Source organism: Mustela nivalis (assembly GCF_964662115.1).
Source record: "Mustela nivalis genome assembly, chromosome: 10".
Taxonomy (NCBI): Eukaryota; Metazoa; Chordata; class Mammalia; order Carnivora; family Mustelidae; genus Mustela; species Mustela nivalis.
The window spans coordinates 79,225,707-79,243,821 of NC_139029.1; the positions used below are offsets into that span (position 1 = coordinate 79,225,707).

The following is an 18,115-nucleotide window of genomic DNA, read 5'->3' on the forward strand; positions in this document are numbered from 1 at the left end:
CACCTCTACTGTCACTGTCTTGTGTGTGTTTCTTCTCCCTGCCACTAAACTATCCTTGACTTTAAACATTTTGAAGCGTCACAGTGATTGAAATGGAGCATGAGCTTGAAGCCAGATGAAGTCTGGTTACAATATGTATGACTCTGATCGACTTGGCCTTTTGAGTGAGGCAACAACCATATGCACTTCACAGGATGTTCTAAGGACTAAATGAGAAAACGCGTGCAAAGCACCTGCTATAGTAAGCACTTCATAAATGGCATCTATTATTAAGATGATGAATACTTTCATTCTAGTCTTAAGATTCCTCACACTGAAGTCATGGTCTAAAAGTTTTTTAAACATTTTAATGTTCATTTCAGTTGTACCTAAAATAAATACTTATTAATTTATTTCCTTACATATTACATCTTCAAGATAGAAGCAAGACTTGAGTATCAGTAATTGAGCTTGGTATGTGAATGAAGGGAATTTTTTCAGGGGCTTCTGGGGGAAAGGGATTCACATGCAACATTATGTATTTGCTTTTATGTAAGACCAGAAAGCTATGATAATTAATTTTTGAAATTAAAATCAATATATATATTAAATTATAATTGAGCATGATTTTGCCCTGGACTGAAATTATTGTACTTAACTGTTCCAGTTTTAATTTAGGGCTAATTCAAATTAGGTAATACATTTCTCTCATTGCTATTTAAATTAGAGACAGATTACATGTATTTTATATATTTGTACATACATACCATGTGTGCTATTAAGCTTTGGAGAATATTATGAATTCACAATGAAGATTAAAACTACAATAAAAATACTGTTTTTAGTCCCAAAACTGTATTCTACAGTTCATAAAATATGACTGTTTTAATAAATACAGGAGTTCTCCCATAATTCTCTTGGGTAATTTGTTTACCCAAGGTTTTCACGTGCTTATGACTCTATCAGGAATTACTGAAACCATGATATCTTCACAACCAACTGGGTTATTCATTGTCTATTTAGATGTCTTTGATTTCTCAACACGGATGCGGATGCATATTCTCCAAGCTATGCTAAAGGCTGGTCAAAGCTATATTTAAAAAGCATGTGAAAGGCGATTTTTATGTCTATGTGCTAGGCAGACCTTGGTTTGTTTTCTTTAAATCTGTTTTTACATCTCTACAAAATATATCTTTTGTTCTCCTTTCTCCATTTCCCAAAATTCATTCTGAATGATGTCATTTCTATTTTCAAAGATCTTTAGTGTCTCTTTAAGATTTACCAAATGAAGGTAATTAGTGCAACTTTCTTATCTTGGCATTTAAGAACACCCAGATACCCAGATTACTCTGCAAGTTATCACAGAAACAAAAATGGGAGTAGGGGGAAAAAAAAAAAAACAAAAATGGGAATGGAGGGACGCCTGGGTGGCTCAGTTGGTTGGACGACTGCCTTCGGCTCAGGTCATGATCCTGGAGTCCCGGGATCGAGTCCCGCATCAGACTCCCAGCTCCATGGGAAGTCTGCTTCTCTCTCTGACCTTCTCCTCGTTCATGCTCTCTCTCACGGTCTCTCTCTCAAGTAAATAAATAAAATCTTTAAAAAAAAAAAAATGGGAATGGACATTTAAGAGACATTTATCCTTGGCTATGAGGATCATCCCCTTGACATATCACATTGCATAAATAATTTCACCTTTTCTGAACCTTTGCTATCTCAATTGTAGGATGAAAAAGTTAAACTATGGTTTCCTAAATTTTGCTATAGGTCTAGAAGTCCATGTGTCTCCAACTTAATCCTTGCAGACATATTTTTTATGAGGTCCCTAAATGTTTCATTAGTTTCAGCTAAACCACACTACATACTGATTCATGCACATACCCATCTACTTTTTTTCTTCTATTCTCTTGGTATTACTGACTTCTTTCTGTCAGTTCAAGTACTCACAGTACTTCAAGATTTCCTTTCAGATTACCCTCTCCATCAAACCTTCCCTAACATCTTCCAACTCATGGTGTTATGATCTCTGAAATTTTGCTTGAAACTCTTCAATATATGCCACACACGGATTTTTATTATACAGTAGTCTCCCCTCACTCGTGGTTTCACTTTTCGCCATTTCAGTTACACGCAGCGAACTGCAGTCTGGAAGCAAATGGTCCTCCTTCTGACATGTTGCCAGAAGGTCAAAAGCACCCTAAACCTAGGTCACAATGCCTACATCATTCCCCTCACTTCATCTATACACTTGGGCATTTTATCATCTCACACCATCACAAGAAGAAAGGTGAATACAGTATATTTTGAGAGACCACATTCACACAGCTTTTATTAGAACATATTGTTATAGTTGCTCTATTTTCTTGTTGTTAATTTCTTACTGTGCCTAATTTATAAATTAAATTTTATCACAGATGTGTATATATAGGAAAAACATAATAGGGTTCAGTACTAATTGTGATTCAGACCTCCACTAAGGGTGTTGAAATGTACCCCTGCAGATAAGGTAGGGATGCTACTGAATTGTTTCTTATTTGGTCTTCTCTGTTAGACTTGGAACAAAGGCATTCTCTTACTGACTTCTGCATATTTCTGGAGCATCCAACAGTGCATGGCACATGATAGGCTCTCAATAAAATCCCTGTGGAATAAAAAGTCTGGTGAACCATTCTGATACACTGTAAATGGTAAAATTATCTCCTGTTGCAGAAAGCGCTGTTAGCCTTTTATTTGAATTCCATTTTGTATGTTGTTTTTGATTGTTCAAAGATGCAGTTTAATACTGTTTTTTATTATACCATATGAGTATTAGCGCTCCCCTGACACTAAGACAGGCAGAAAGATGATGCAGTTTGGCTCTTTCTTTTCTCCAAGCCATTATGCAGAGAATAAGCTCAGTGTGATGAGGTCATACCCCTGAGTCTAACAAAGAAACAGGTTGCTTCTCAGAGTTACACATCTCAGACTATTTCCTGTAATCAGTTAACAATTTCAGCTTGATTAAAATGTGTACAATTTTCCATTTGCTTAATTTTTTTTCATTTAAATTTTGGATTAAACTAAGAAATTCTCTATGTCCCCTCTCTCCTTCAAAAACATTTTTTCCACCATAAATGAAGCTGTAATTGGAACTTAAAGGTCATTCCCCAGTGATAAATGCTATGTGGATGTTAAAGCAAAGACAGCTCATGTTTCCTACTATCCTTTCACCCTTGTTATTATGATGGAGGCTGCATAGATCCAGTGGAATTTGGCAGGTAAAGGGATCCGGTTGAATCATCTCAAAGCCCGGGAGTTTTGAGGCCTCTGGCTATTATGGCTGAGTAGCTGCGAGTATGCAGAAATTGTTGCTTTGTTTGCCCTGAATCCCTGAGCCATCTGTACCACACAGAAAGGCACTGTGAACTCAGTCATTCAAAATGAATATTTAAGAGTTCACTTTTGACATGCTTTTTTGCTTTTTTTTTTTAATTTATTTTTTATTTTGTGTTTGTTGCCTCTTAAATCTCTTGATCCCAGCTGTCCTGTCTTTCCCTGCACTGGCATCATTCTGTATTCCGCGTAGTAGGAACAGAGATTGCAGATAATCAAAGAGAAGCCATCTTTTAACCCTTGAATTATTTGCATGGTAAACAATCAGGACGGTCTCATATTCCATCAAGATTTTGCTCATTTGTGCTCACTAAAAAATACAAACACACAGGAGGTATTTTATGCTGCCTTCTTCTTGTTGATTTTGTTAGTTTTGTATGTTTTAAACCATTCTCTTTTTCAGAACATCGTACCCATGTGATGAGTTAAAATTAATGTCCTTTCATAGATTGTTTACTGAATGTCTATAACAATTCTAAGCAACTCCCAAAGTGATAGTATATATGAACTTTTTCCATAGGTATTCCAGATTGGAGATATTTGTGGCGATGCAATGATTATACTGTGGTATGTAATACCTATAAGCATTTTTTACTAAGGTCAAGCTTTGTTACTGGTCTCAAGGTTGAGAAATTCTAAGGAACTAGTTTTCATAGCAAAAAAAATTGTTTTTTCAGTTTTACACATTAAAATGCAGAATTTAGAGCCTTAAGCCTCTGAAAATTGGTAAAAGGCCAATAGGAAAGATGTCGGAGAGAGATCTGTTCACACTTTTGAATACCATATGTGACTTTTTAGGATCTGGTCCTGCTCAATAATAAAAAGCCTAATCTTCTACCTACAACCTGTTGAAATCCTACTTTCGTCCAGGATTTCTCCACCTTACTATACTGATATTTAGTGCTGGATAATTTCACTGTGTGGCCCGTGTCTTGTGCATTGTGGGATATTTAACAGCATCCTTGACCTCCACTCATTAGATGCCAGACACTACTAGCAACATCCTCCTGATTTATGACCAAAGGGGTGGGGGGGGGGGTAGACATCTCCACACACTGCCAAATGCTCCCCAGGGAGTGATGTTGCCTCCCTACCTCCATTTGAGAACCTCCCGTAACCTTTTATAATCCCAACATACCATGCCCATCGATCAGCATTTAGTGTAGTTTCTAGATATTTTAACAAGAAGGAACTCAGTGTTTTCAACAGGAGTCAGGACTAAAGGAGAGAAATTCAGGAGAACCCCATCAGACTGCAGGATTTTAAGGGTGTGCTGCTTGACCTGTGGGTCAGATTAAGGAAGCAGCTTCTATCCCTGCCTCACCACAGCTGCCTCTCACACCCACTAAGCCTCTGACTAGATTCAGAAAATCAGCCTGTATTTCTTGCCACCTAACTACAAGGACAAAGAGAAGCAACAAGATGCCCAATCACCTTTATCCTTTTAAAGCTCCCATGCCTATATTATTCATTGATTGATTGAACCTAATTCATAAACAGACTTCTAGCTTCAAGGAAGTTTGGAAAGTATCCTTTATCCTTTTCTGGCTCTTACAATACACATAGAAAGTAAAATCTGCTGTGGCTAAAATATCACATCTAGCGTGTCATACTGTGGAACACCTGCTTGTTTTGGAGTCATTGTGCCCTCTGTAGAGATATGCTTTACTGTTCGTTCATTCATTCATTCATTCATTCACTCATTCACCCATTCAACCCTCAGCCAATTTTTCAACAAGTTTTTATTGAATAGTGTGCTGGGAATTTCCCTGGTGCCAATAGCTTGAATTAATTTATTGAGACATGTTAGTGGAGAAGACAAGAACTTGAGAGGGTATTGAGGAGACAGACCAGGACTTACAAATGCCTTTGAGACTGTCTCTCTCTCCTCTCTTTTTCCATCCCTCTCTTTCAACATCCTTTTCCTAGAATGGGCTTCTTCATGAGGTACTGAACTGAATTACTAGAAGTTCCAGATTCACTCCCTAAGAGCTTCCTCACCATATAATCATTTTTTTCAACAAATATCAATCAAGAACCCACCAAACATTTATCTCTGTTAGGTGCGCTGAATGGGGGCTGTGAGAATCTGAACAGAAAGGCTTTCTTCTTCCAAATAAAGTTGAAAAAGAATAAATGAGCAACAAAGAAGAATCCTAGTTTTTGCAGCATCAGTCATACGCTTCTTCTTGAACCAAGCTGTGGATAAGATAGTAGGATTGATCCAACAGGAGTACAATGTTGATGCACTTGGATCATTTAGCTAAGGGAGAAGTAGATGGTGGAAGTTAAAGTAGGAGGATTGCATGGCTTGACTACCAGAGGAATCTCGGAGGAGAAACCTGCCGTACTCATGTCAACTACAACTGCCTGCTGTGTCCTGGGTACTAGGCCCAGTATCGAGAATAATGAAGGGAACAAGACAAATTTCCCTGGAAAGGCTCTTCTGTGAAACCTGATCCTGTCACCACCCACTCATGACCAGCAGGGCTAACCACTACCTCTTCTGGGCTACTAGTCATTTGCAGATATTATTAAGTTGCTGTTATTTGTATCTGTTTTCCTCAGGAGGCCATAACACCTTTGAAATGGAAGCCGCTGGCATCTTACCTTAATACTGTGCCTGGCATGCAGATGTGATGCCATGAATGTTTGGTTATCGGCTAAAGGTTGAAAGAGTGAAAGAACAAATGACTGATTGTTTAAATAAATGAATGAATGCCTTCCCCTCATACTGAGACAACTGTAGGTGGGGGCCTTTCTCTTTCCTAAAGCAACCCCACTGGGGAGGCGAATTTGGCTCACTGGAAAAGTGATGGAAGGGCATCTGATCTACTCTGACATGTTTCAATTTAAGCTTATCCTTCTCTTGCTCCTTTGCTGTAAGTCTATCTTTTGGGCTATGAGATTTTTATTGAATTTTTGATGTGTGAATGAATCACCATGTAAAATGTAAGCCCTTTCTTGAATAAAATTACACAAACAAAATACTCCTGGAAAAATGAGGCAAATAAGTCTCTTCAGAGGTGGTTATTTATTAAGAATGCCCTCCACATTTAAAATGCTCTCATTTCAATAGCCTTAAGTGTCTCTAGTTGGAATTTTAGTAAGAAAGACATATGATCTGTGAGAAGTGGCACTTTATCTTGGCTGGCTATAAAAGCATTAAAAAGTTTTAATGACTAAAAGTATTTTAAGTTGCCATATAAAATGTATTCAGATTTCTTTTATCTTTTTAAGGGGGGGGGCAGGGAGAGTGAGGTGGTTATGACTATGATTAAAATCAATGAAGACCCATTGCTGGTTTTAACACTTGATGACAATATTGTATACCACTGTGGCACATAAAATGAGATCACCCATAAATCCCTTGCCCTTTCTGATGCTTCTAAGAAAACACATGAAATCATTTTGACTGATTAACAAGGCTATGCTCTGCAGGCATTACTGACCCTGAAGTTATTGGTATTACCTAAAGTATCTGAAGCTATAAATCAGGGGCAGTTTGCATTATTAGCAGCAGGAAGATGTTTCCTAGGAAGAAAGAAGAAGGCAACAATTATTTAGAGTTATTTGTGATGTATTTCCAGTGTATTATGCTTTGGATAATATTAAAAAATGTATGATATTCAATTCTTGCAAATAGGGTTACTAAAAATTAAAGGAGGCATCTCAGATTCAGAGGAAGGCAAGCAACTCCCCACAGTAGATTTTACCTTTTGGAAGTGCTGTTTGTAGTCATTTAGTTGGAACAGACATGACCAAATGGGGCCACTGATTTTCTCTATCTCCTATCCTCACTCACAGTTGCCTATCTCACTCTTCATCTTCCAGTGAAAATAGTCAAGCTGCTCATGGGTTTGTGGTTATAGTGCAGTGCTGGGAGAGAATGGAGGAACACTGAATAACTTCTGATTTAAACCTAGAAAAAGTAAAATGGTACATTTGTCAAAATATAATGCCTAGATGCACCTGGGTTGTGCCCTTGGTTAAGTGTCCTCTTCTTGGTTTCTGCTCAGGTCATGACCCCAGGGTCATGAGATTGAGCCCCGAGTTGGGCTCCACTGTCAGCATGGAGTCTGCCTAAGACTCTCTCTCTTCTGCACCTCCATCCCACTCTCATTCTCTCTCCCTCTCAAGTAGATACATAAGTCTTAATAAAATAAGATAAAATAAAACAAAATGCCTAAAGCCCAGCAAATATTCTACACATTAGATGGTGTCTGTTGTTTAAAATCACAAAATAACCAACAGGCTGTGTTATATTAATTGGAGGGTACAGAGGCCTATTCTCACCACCAGTCATATATGGACCTCTCCAAAGTGTTTCTCATTCCTCTATCAAAACCTCCTGAGACAGACAAACACCAGCTAGGCTTGTGGGTGATGTGATTTATGTGATGTTTAGTGCTACTGAAGTATTATACTGGCATCATCCTGGATACAATCTGTAGTTAAGAAACATGTTAATAAATATTAGATGCAAGTTTACCAAGAAACCGTTCACTAGGTCTACTGGGTTTTATTATCATAAATTCTTTTGGTTGCAAACAATGGCAATGAACTCCAATTAATTTAATTACAATATTGGATTTTTAGCTTCATCTGAATTGGACTCAAGGATATATATCATTCTTTCCCTTATATATCTGTATTCTTTAGTTTTAATTTATTTCTCAAGCCAGCTGGTTTGATGTGATAGAGAGAACAAGGGACAATTTTGTACCATATTAGTCATGTGGTTACTGGTATTTAAAGTATCCATTTATTCATCTGTACAGTAAAGTTAATAATATCTGTATCTCCTGGGATTCCTGACAATAAAATAGTGGTATGAAAGCACTTTGTAAACTGTAGGACACTGAACAACTATAAGATATCTATGTATCCTCACTTTTAATGTCATAGTCTGAATAACTGCAATCTAGAACCTCCTCCCCCACCCCCACAAAAATGTAAGATTTTTTTTCAGAAGATACTAGTTGAGCTCAGAGAATCAAAGGAAAAAGAACAACCTCACATCAGGAAGTAGATAGATCACAGTGGCTGTGGGGACCTAAGCTCTAAAAAATATATGGCACTATCTTCCCCATATATAATTTAAAACTTATAAAGTTTTACTCCATATGTATAAACATATATATATAGGCTTATACATGTAGTTATATATAGTAAACTCTTTTATTGATAGGGATCTATATATTGATTGACCAATAAATCCTTATCAGTAACATAGTTTAGAGAAGCTCCATAAAGTTCTCATTTTTCTTGTTACTACTTAATTTTTGGAAATATAAAAATTTCAAATATTTAATATTTTGATTGACTTTGATGTGCAATATCACACATTTTTCCATTTTTCACTACCTCTGCTTTGCTGGTACTTTAAGCAGATGCTTAGTCTGTCACTTGGCACTGCCATTAATATGATTCAATCCCAATGACTTTCAAGTTCTATTTCTCTGCCTTCTTGTTTCAAATACACCATAGAGAGAATCCAAATAGCTCACCTTGGGTCAATGATCTATTCTTGTATATCAGAGAGTACAGGAACAAGTAGTGTAGGCATGGCTACTGAGGATCCACTCTTTTCACCAAGGCAATTTCCATAGAAGACAGATCACTATAAGCTGGAAATTCATCCCCTTCCTCCCTCCCCCCCATCTCCGTTGTGTTTTATCTACGAGTTGAGGCTGTCCATGTCCTTATCTCCATCTACCCAGTCCCTCAGTATTTAAAAGTTCCTATTTAAAACTGAAATTACATGGGGTGCTTGGATGGCTCAATCTGTTCAGCATCAATTCTTGGTTTCAGTTCAGGTCATGATCTTAGGGTCAGTAGATCGAGTCCCATGTCAGGCTCCACACTCAGTGCAGAGTCTGCTTGAGATTCTCTCCCTCCCCTTCTGCTGCTGCTCCTTGTATTCACCCCCCACTCTCTAAAACAAACAAACAAACAAACAAATAAATAAATAAATAAATAAAATCTTTAAAAAATGAAAATAAAACTGAAATTATAAACTATGTAGTAATATAAAAATGAATTAAAAACTGATTAGATAATCATTCTGCTACATGGCCAATGTAGAAGTTTATTTAAAATAAATCACAAATGGGAGAAAGAAAAATCTTCACTCAGGAGATACAAGGTACAGAGAATTCCTCATCTCTATAATGGTTGTGACCTCAATTTCATTTGTAATTCAGACCTCAGTTCCCACAAGTAGGAATCTTGAGATGATACTTCTTTGAATCTACTCAAAAGTGAGTCGTCAGGTTTTTTTGGGACAATCTGCCATTTTCTTCCCTTTGTTTTCTGGAACAGCTCTTGTGTTGTCTATTGTCAATGCCTTTGATATAGCAAGAGCATTTAGATTCTGCATTTCTTGTTCTAATAATCACACATTAGTTTTATTTGTTATGTACTATCTCCCACTGGAACCTGACAATCCTACTCTACCTCAAGAAATAGTTGTTGCTAATGCTGTGAGCATTCTTGAAAGATCAAAGGTGGCAGAGACCTCTATGGATCCCTCAATGCCCAGATGCCCAGGTGGCTATTCTGTGTACAAAGAAAAAAATGTTTCTTTCTCCTTATTAATATGCATATTCCCCAATATATATGAGAACAGGGTTGCTTGTCTCATAACCTTCTCACTCATACTCTGACACCTGCCCTTTCCATTTTTCTTATTCATGAATGTTGAAAGGCTGGATTAAGAGACTAAATGTGCTGCATAACAAAGAGCTCATCTTCCACTGGCCATTGTCATATCTTCATGTGATGACAGAAACTTGTCCCCATGAGGAAAGATAAACTCATATGCTGAGGAAAACAGACTGGAAAGATGGAAATAACCTGAGTTTTTAAAGACATTAACAATGTACAGAATCCACCAAGCCTGGAAACGTTTTACTCATAGCCTTCTTGGTTTTTGAGCTATTACATAGCCTTTGTTTGTTTTTTAAGGCCACTAAAATGTCTTATTTTCTTACATAAACCTAAAAGACCATAACTCATGATCTTATAGCAAAAATGCACAATAAAGACAGTAATTAGAAAATTTCATTTACTAATTTGTCTTTCTCTTCCATGTTTCCATCTCAGCAGATTCAGTTTGTCACTGGATAATTTATCAGCCTCTGATGGTCTCTAGCTCTTTGATACAATATTAATTTTAGTTAAGAAATAAATATTTACTTGATTTAGGATGACATCACTATCTCCATCTAAGTGTTTCTTTAAAGTTTTTCATAAGGTACATTTCATAAGGTATATTTTCCATGTCTAGTACATTAAAATAGTCCTTAAATGGAAAGAGAGAAACAAATTTCATTTTGTTTCCCATAGGTATAACAAACGGATGAAACTGTTTTTATATACCATAAGTTCTTTAGTTAGAAAGGTCTCTGAAGGACTTTTTCTCCTTACTTTTCCATGAAAAGTAACATATGACTATACCATTATAACCAAGATGTAACTATATTGTTACAATCGATTTTATTATTTAATAAAGAGGAATTTTAAAAACAAGAAGGCTTTTTCAAGATAGCAGAGTAAATACATGTTTCTCTTCCTTCTCTCTACTGACATGACTTCAAATAAAACAAAAGGGATACATAAAGGCATAAACCAAGAAATAATGGGAGTGAAGGAAGTATGCATCAATCTAGTTGCTCATAGAACTATTTCTTCTGGAAAAACAAACAACAACAACATATAAACATATTGAGGATTGGTGACCAATAAGGCAAAATGAGAAGGATAAAGTCAAGGAGACTTTATAAAATGTTCAGTTAAGAATGAAACAGATTTTCTCTACAGAAACTCAGTAGGCCTTGCAAGTTGTAAACACTGTATCTAAAAGACTAGGAATAGGATACAATTAAAAGTCTGTAGAAGAAACAGTTGCTCTTCCTATCTTTCTCCTACATCTGCACGCAGCTGGCATGAAGGATTTAATTTACATGGAGAAAAAAAATGTCAAAATATTCAAGGAATGCTCTTCAAATAAACTAAACCATCTTTTGCAATGAGAACTAAGGTGACTAGTGTGAGAGACAGCATTCCAGGTTTAAGTGATGCATATTCTGTCATTTAGGGATCTAGAAACTTAACTGCCAGGTCTTTGCCCACTCATAATAAGTGCAGTCTGCCAAGCCCCATGGTGTTCACAGTCAGATTTGCTGCCGTCTCTTAATTAAATGAAGAATAAGCATCTCTATACATAAGGGGAAATCTTATGCAAAGAATAAAAACTCGAATACTTCTTTAGAGACAGAGAGAGAAGGGAAATCCTCTCGATGGGAAAAAGAGGTATTTTGAGGCACAGAAAATACTTAGAAGGTATTCTAATTAGTGTTCTTAGTGGTATCTGGAAGATGCTGCCTTAATAAAATGAGAGCAGCCTTACTTGAAAAGGAAGAAATACCAAACACATACAGGAAAGCATACTGGAACTTGAATATATATTCCAACAAACCTAGCGTATTTAATGTCAAACTGTTAAATATCCAGAAAAGCACTAAAAACTCTAGAATTATAGCTTAACTACTAAACTAGAAAGCTGACAGGAGTGGAAGGATTAGGAAAAATTAATTGGATGTATCATATATAATAAGAGAGAAATTGAAAATATGGTAGAATTTTGTGGAGCATAAAAGCCCATGGAACTTAACTCTAGAAATATTCTTCATCAGTGGAAAAGTGGATGGAATACTACATCATGGGAAAAGAAAACCCTAGCACATAACTCGGTCTTCTGTAATAACAGTTATGTAGCCATATTATACAAGTGCAATTTATTGGTTTTAACTTTTAGAAGCCATTTATAAACAAAATGTGTAAGATTTCCATGAGCTCCCAAAACGTGTTAGATCTTTCAACTTCGTTATAGAAATCTGTAACACACCTGCCATGTTACTCCTGCCATAATAAATTAAAACAGAAACCAAAAATTATCTGTTTTTAACACATTGGACAACTGTGGACATAAAGAAGCCTAAAGGAATTACATCTTAAGGAATAGATATATCTAAATAAACAGGAATCATCTGCCACTTTCCTCTTTGGATGGTCTGCCAAGTCTGGGTATAGGTAAGCTAAAAATCATGACTGCCAAAGGCAGAGGCCTCTTCCTGAGATTTAATAACATTGTGTCCTGGCTGACATATTAGATCTACAGGATCCCCAAACATGAAGCAGAGAGATCTGCTTGCAGATTTTTTTCCCCATAGGACTTTTGTTGAGTGTTTGGCTATGGCATCACAGAAGACAAGAGTTTTGGCTAGAAAGCAAAAAAGCTCTCATAGTTCTTAGATCTTGCAAGAGGGAAGAGATTGCAATGTATACAGAAAGAGCTCACCCTGAAAATATTTTAATATTTGGTGAGTAGAAACTAACCAAAGCTGTAACCTAGCCCTAAAACTACTTCAACTACTGTTTGGATTGAAGTGATCATTTTCTTATACCAGTCCCTAAGTTTCCATCTGAGCAGCAGCATTGTCTTCAGTTTATAAGGTTTAAAAAATATTAAGTTGGAATACAATAAACAAATAAGAGCTATGCAAAGAAACAAGAGAAAGTAAATGTTAGTCATAACATTTCTAACATAGTTAGAAAAAAACGGTCATAGAAATAGACTTGGATGTTGGAATTAGTAGACAGAAATACTAAAGTGTCTATCACAAATACGTTAGAAGAACACATGAATAGTGTACAAAGAGATGGAGAATTTAAACACAGTAACTGGATCTACAAAAGGGAGCACAATGGACATTTTAGAACTAAAAGATATAAAACTTGAAATTAAAAATTAATTGGATGGTTAAGCTTCTGGGAAAATGGAGTAGGTGTACTTTTACATATTCTTCCCACTGAATACAATTTAAAATCCTGGACATTACGTAAAAGGAGACTAGGAATGGTAGAGAAAAGAGGGCAGACCAGCTAAGACCTCAGGACTCAAGAATAAAATACGAGTGAATTTCTCGGGTTTTCTTTGTGTCTCCTATGTCTTAGACTTGGGGTTGAAGAAGCCAACAACCTAGAAATACCAGCAGGTATGTATAGACAAAAAAGCCACAACAAAGCATATTTTCCCTAGCCAAAGAACCAGGAAAGTGAGAGCCTACCAAAACAGTAACCACCCCCTCCAATCAAAGAGCACAGAAAATACAGGGGCCCAAATCCAGCCATGCCAACAAAGCTGAATGGGGGCTGAGGCTGCAATGTGGCATCCTCTGAGAGTGGTTTTAGAGAAGGTAAAACATGGAGACTGGATTTTCACCTGGACCAGGCAGTAATGAGGATTCCCCCCACAACTTGGGTGGTGTCAAAGGAAGCCTGTGGTTGAATCAGGCTGTTCACTACATCAGGTGGTAATGAGGCAACACAGGGATCTCAACTTTCCACAACTGCCTAGTACTAACAAGGAACTTCCCACCTTCAGGAGTGTCAGCCAAGGTTCAGTGTAGAATGCAGACCTCAGGTCCTCTGGGTAGTAATGAGGCAGTGCCACTCCCACCTCCAACCCCCACTTGGATGTTAGAAAAATCCATGTAAAACAGAAGGTTTTGATAAGATCTAGAATCTCAGAACACAGTGCAAAATTGTACAGATGTCAATCAAATATCATTCATACCAAACACCAAACACATCTCAAACTGAATGAAAAAGACAAACAATTGATTCCAGCAGTGAAATAATAGGTTGTTAGAATTATCTGACAATGATTTTAAGGCAGTCATGAGTAAAAACAAAAACAAAATCAATAAAAACCCACAAAACTTCAGTGAGCTTTTATAAATACATATGAAACAAGTAAAAAAAAATTCAAAGCCTCAACAAAGAAAATCCAACAAGAAAATGGAAGATATAAAGAAGGACCAAAAGGAAAATTTGAAACTGACAAATACAATAATTGAAATAAAAGACTCAAAGGATGGGCTCAACATTAGGTTAAAGGGGACAGAGGGAAAAAAATGTAGAACATAGAATTTACCCAAGTAAACAAAGAGAAAAAAAAAACTGCACACACACACACACAACAACAACAACAACAACAACAACACACCTTCAAGGATCTGTGGGATTATAGCAAAAGATATAAATTTTGTGTCATTGGAGTACTGGGAGGAGAAAAGTAAGAGGATGAGGTTGAAAAAATATTTGACAAAATAATGGCTGAAAAACTGTGCATTTGGCAAAAGACACAGACATAAAGATTCAAGAAGCTGAGAGAACCCCCAACAGGATGAATTCAAAGATACCCATGATAAGACACATCATCAAATTTTGAAAATTAAAGACAAAGAAAACATTTTGAAAGAAGCCAGAGAAAAATGACACCTGTAGGTAATACAGGGTAAAAGCAATTTGAACAACTGAGGATTCCTCTCAGAAACCACAGAAGGCAGAAGACAGTGGCACAATATTTTTTCAACTTCTGAAAGAAAAGCCCATCAGCCCAGAATCTTTATACCCATCAAATATGTTCTTTAAAAGTGAAAGGAAAATCAACAATTCTCAGATAGAGGAAAACTAAGAGAATCTGCCGCCAGTATATCTATCCTAAAATAATGGTGAAAAGAAGTTCTTAAAAGAGAAAGGAAGCAGTGAAAGAGGAACCTTGCAATGTCAGGAAGAAGAAATAGCACTAGAAGCAAAATACAAGTGAATACTTTAGTTTTTCCTTCTCTCCTAAATTTTCTAAATTAGGCTTGATGTTTAAACCAAACAATCATAACACTGTCTAATGTGACTCTGAATGGATTTAGAGGAATTATTTCAGACAACTACATTATGAACAGAGAAGGATAAAAGAATGTAAAGGGAGGTAAGTTTTCTATATTTCACTCAAACTGGTACAGTGAAAACACCTGTAGACTGTGATACGTTATGTAATATAATGTAGAACAAACACTAAGAGGTACACTCAAAAAAGCACTATCGGTAAAGAATTCTAAGAAATATACAGGTAACCCATAGGAAGGCAGGAATTACAGATTAACATGTCTTTACTTGGGAATTTTATCAAGGTTTAAAAAAGAAATATTCTCCCCCTTGCAAAATTCTTTGCAAAAGAGGCCAACATAAACCAAATACCAAAACCCCAAAAAAGAAATTACAAGAAAAGTATAGAACAATATCCTTCATGAACATAGAAACAAAAAATCACAAATATATTAGCCAGTAAATTTCAGTTCTGCAAAAATGGAAAAATCAATCTGACCAAGATAGACTTTTTATGAATGTAACATAAGAAGCCTTTGCTGGGTCATAAGGTAGCTCTAATTTTAATTTTTTGAGGAATCGCCACACGGTTGTCCAAAATGGCTCCACCAACTTGCATTCCCACCAACAGTGCAAGAAGGTTCCCCTTTCTCCACATCCTCTCCAACATTTGTTGTTTACTGCCTCATTAATATTTGCCATTCTAACTGGTGTAAGGTGGTATCTCAATGTGGTTTTGATTTGAATTTTCTTGATGACTGATGATGAACACTCTTTCAGGTGTCTGGTAGCCATTTGTATATCTTCATTAGAGAAGTGTCTGTTCATGTCTTCTACCCATTTTTTGACTTATCTGTTTTTTGGGTGTTGAGTTTCAGAAGTTCTTTATGGATCTTGGATATCAGCCCTTTGTCAGTAGTGTCATTTGCGAATATTTTCTCCCATTCCGTGGGCTGCCCCTTTGTTTTACTGACTGTTTCTTTTGCTGTGCAGAAGCTTTTGATCTTGATGTAGTCCCCAAAGTTCATTTTTGCTTTTGTTTCCCTTGCCTTTGGAGATGTGGCTTGAAAGAGGTTGCTGAGAAAAAAGAAAAAAAAAAAAAAAGAAAGAAAAGTTGCTGAGGCTGATGTTGAAGGTGTTACTGCCTATATTCTCCTCTAGGATTTTGATGGATTCCTGTCTCATGTTGAGGCAATTGCACTACTGGGTATTTACACCAAAGATACAGACATAGTGAAAAGAAGAGCCATATGTACCCCAATGTTGATAGCAGCAATGTCCATAACAGCCAAACTGAGGAAAGATCTGAGACGCCCTTTAACAGACGAATGGATAAAGAAGATGTGGTCCATACATACAATGCAATATTACTCAGCCATCAGAAAAGATAAATACCCAACTTCTGCATCAACATAGATGGAATTGGAGGAGATTATGCTGAGTAAAATAAATCAAGCTGAGAAAGTCAATTATCATGTGGTTTCACTTACTTGTGGAACATTAAGAAATAACATGGAGGATATTAGAGAAGGAATGGAAAAGTGGAGTGGGGGTAATCAGAGGGGGAGATGAACCGTGAGAGACTATGGACTCCGAGAAACAAATTGAGGGTTTTAAGGGGGTGGGGGATGGGTGAGCCTGGTGATGGGTATTAAGGAGGGCATGTATTGCATGGAGCTCTGGGTGTTATATGTAAACAATGAATCTTAGAACACTACATCAAAAACTAATGAATTGTATGGTGACTAGCATAACATGATAAAAAGAAAAAAAGATGAGCCTTTAAAAAATGAGTAAGTATAATTCACCAAAGATAAAAGAAAAAATATAAATGTCTCAATTGATACAGGAAAAAGTAACATTCAAATCCACTTAAATAAAGGAGATTGTTTTTTCAATTTCAGCTTTATAATATTTACTAAAATCCTGCAACCAATAGTATATTTAATGATAAAATACTGAGAGTACTCTGCCTAAGATCATAAACACAACAAATATTTCTGCTATCACCACTGCTACTCACCATTATATTGGAGGTCCTAGTCAGTGTGTTAAAGTAAGAAAAGAAGTAAAATATATGAACATAAGAAAGGAAGAAGTAGAAGTGTTTTTACTTGTAGATGATGTGATATATACATAGAGAATCCAAGGAAATCTACAAACAAGGAGAAATTCACAGGTTCACAAGTTCAAGATCAATTTACAAAAGTCATGTGTCCTTTATGCCAGCAGTAAACAATTAGAAAATAAAATAAATAAATCCTACACTAGCACAAAAATTATTCAATTCCTGGGGCACCTGGATGGCACAGTCAGTTAGGCATCTGACTCTTGGTTTCAGCTCAGGTCCTGAGATGGAGCCCTGAACTCAGCAAGGAGTTGGCTTCAGGTTCCTTCTCCCTCTCCCTCTAACCCTCCTATTCATGTTTCCTGTCTCAAATAAATAAATCTTTTAAAAAATTATTCAATTCCTAAGACTATTTCAAAAAGTATGTATCTTTATCCCAAGTCCAAAAAACACTGTTGAGAAAATTAATCTACAGAGTCAAAGAAACCCAGTGTGCTTTATTTGTGGAAATTGAAATGATGCTTCTAAAATTTATATGCAAAATAACTAGAAAAAAAAATAAGCAAACAAAACCCAGAATGGTAGTATTACTAACTTTGACAACATAAAAGTCAAAGTACTTTTGATAGACATAACAAAAATGGAAGTGGTAAAAAAAAAAAAAAAAGGAAGTGTATAAGAGGAGGAAGAAGAGAATTCTACTTTTGGAATCATACCAAGTGTGTGTGAACACTGACCAAGACTGAAGAACAAATAAACTTTGAATTATGTTGTTTTGGAGTAAAGATATGACCAGTGGAGATACTAATAATAATGATAAAAACTATAGAGATTGGTCATAAATTAGGGAAGGAGGAAGTAATATATATGAACTATTTTCTCATCTGTTTTGAGAATAAATCAATAGACATGTCTAAAACTAGGGGAAAAAGGCAGGGTGGGGGGTGAATAAGAAAGAAAATC

General features: G+C 36.3%; 1 long non-coding RNA gene across 5 annotated transcripts in view; it reads left to right on the plus strand.

The window, feature by feature from the left end:
• The window catches only part of LOC309843342, an 87,540-nt gene extending 70,998 nt beyond the window's left edge, over positions 1-16,542 (plus strand). For 4 of the 5 annotated variants that reach the window (XR_014300080.1, XR_014300081.1, XR_014300082.1 and 1 more), the window contains 2 exons: positions 3,872-3,918; positions 5,415-6,330. This is a non-coding gene — a long non-coding RNA (uncharacterized lncRNA). Of the gene's footprint in view, positions 1-3,871; positions 3,919-5,414; positions 6,331-16,141 lie in introns of those variants that run through there. The other variant, XR_014300079.1, reaches the window with a different exon arrangement.
• Positions 16,543-18,115: the final 1,573 nt, after the last annotated feature.